Raw genomic sequence first — 2,500 nt, forward strand, 5'->3', positions numbered from 1 at the left:
CACAAACATAATATGCCACGGCAAACAGAAACACGAACACAATATGCAACCCCACACAAACGCAATATGCAACACAAACACAATACACAACCCAAACAGAAACACAAACACAATATACAACCCCAAACATCTACGATGCAACATAAACAAATTCACGCTACGATGTGTGTGTGTGTGTGCGTGTGTGTGTGAGTGTGTCCTTGCGTGTATTTGTGTTTGTGTGTATGTGTTTGTGCACGTGCATGTGCGTGCGTGTGCGTGCCTACATGTCGTCCTTTATTTGGTCCTCACACTTCAATGACTCGCATTCTCCTGCAGGCAGAGACGGCTGGTTCTTCAAAGCAAAAAAAACACAACGAGTGACATTGGAAATTACCATCCAAATGCTCACACGTAAACAAACACATGAATGTCAGATATATAGATTGGAAGTGAAATGCTCTTTTACCTGGAACAGTATACAGTACATGTCATTTTCATTGAGCAAATACTCCCACAACTATTATTTAATCTCCCATAATTTTTATCTTTTTTTTTTTTTTACCTCCGCCAAGGAGGTTATGTTTTCGGTCGCGTTGGTTTGTCTGTCTGTTTGTCTGTCTGTCAGCAGAATAACTCAAAAAGTTATGAACAGATTTTGATGAAACTTTTTGTGGAACAAGTGATTACATTTTGGTGGTGATCTGGATAAATCCACAAAACAAGGTAAAAATACATAAATCAAACTGTTTCCTTGGCTGAGGTCTGCACTGAAATTACAGTAAACCAGACACATAAGGAGTGAGTAGGTCCCTATACTACACCCATGACCTCGCTGTGCCACAGAGTGCAACAAAGTGCTACTCTATAAAAGTCACCTCCACCTACTCCATGACTGAGGTACCCTGAGCATGGTACCGTTCCCCTGCACTGCTCTCTTGGGGCTGCCCCCTTGCACTTGGAGTAAGGAGTAGGCCATACATAAGGAGTAGGACATACAACACCCAATACCTCGCTGTGGCACAGAGTGCAACAAAGTGCTACTGTATCAATAGTGTGGTATGAAGTGTCATTCCGTAGGATTTTTGTGCTAAAATTGATTTTTTTGCATGATTTGCTTTGTTTGGGGTCCTACTACTGAAAAATGATGGGTGTCGAATTTTCTGACCCCGTTATACCCCTCCTCTAGGGGGCGCTTTCTCGCCCTGGCCAGTATAGCTACCGAACCCATATCTCTACTAATAATGATCACATTTTCACAATCTTGGTGTCAATTTCAGGGTTATTGATGATGCTGAGTCCATTTATGACAGTTTCATTTTGATCAGAAGTTGTTATTAGACATATTTTTGAGATTTAAAGGCTATTTTGTCCACCGACAAGCCTGCTGTGGGAGATATGACTACGATGGCATCTGTCTCATTGGATCTATGCACATCATATACATAATAAAGATTTCAATTTTATTAGGGTCAGTACTGTGAGAAAATGATGGGTTTCAAGTTAATTACCCCTCCAGGGGGCTCCTTTTCACCTCGGCCAGGATACGTATTGCAACCATAAATGCAGCAATAAAGATCCTATTTTCAGAAACATGGTGTCAATTTAGGGGTTATTGAGGATCCTGAGTCCATTTATGGCAGTTCTAGTGTGATCAGAAGTTGCTATTACACATATTTTTGACATTTAAAGGGTATTTTGTCCACCTACAGGTCTGTTGTGGGAGTTATGACTACTATGGCATCCGTCCCATTCCGTTACCCAATTTTATGAACAGTTTCAGGGTTTTCTATATTTTTATTAAAATAGATGACAATGAAACTGAGCAGCTCAGTTTCTAGTTCACTTTGTATAAGGCTTGGCCGATTGGCAATATCAGGAGAAAGAAATCGTGATAGAAAAACAAAACTGTTAAACAGAAGATAAGAATTGTCTACTTGTGTGTGTAGACCAAAGGTTTCCAACGCTACCAGAGCAACTAAAGTCATTATTTCTCTATGGAGGGTCGGGGAATAAAGTAACCAAAGTGAGTAATTTGTATTGGCAGTGACTACCAAAGAATAATTGGACTCGAAAAACGAATAGGACAAGGTGTTCTGAAATGCATGAACAAGTCGGGTGGGTGTTGTTTACCTGATTTTGTTTAAAGTAAATGTAGAGTAAATGTTTGGTTTGCCATTTACTGTACAATTTTCTTCTTGGAGCAGGCGTCACTCTTAATTATTTGAACCTCTGAGGGTGCTGGCCCAAATATTAAATTCAATGTTTCAAGAAGGAGGCCGCACCTTGCATAGCAGTGTTTTTATTGCACAAACATGTTTTGGCGTGTGCCTTCTTCAGTGTGCAACCATTTACTGTACAACCTTAAACTCCTAGAAAACACCCCACGGGACAGAACACCTTCCATGGCACAGTGCTTGTAATGAATCAAAGAGATGAAGATTTAGTTGCCGTCAACCAACTCCTTTCATCCCTGAGAAGCTCCCCACATCTCCCCACATGCAGCACATTTGCAGCTACC

Source organism: Engraulis encrasicolus, chromosome 8 (assembly GCF_034702125.1).
Source record: "Engraulis encrasicolus isolate BLACKSEA-1 chromosome 8, IST_EnEncr_1.0, whole genome shotgun sequence".
NCBI lineage: Eukaryota > Metazoa > Chordata > Actinopteri > Clupeiformes > Engraulidae > Engraulis > Engraulis encrasicolus.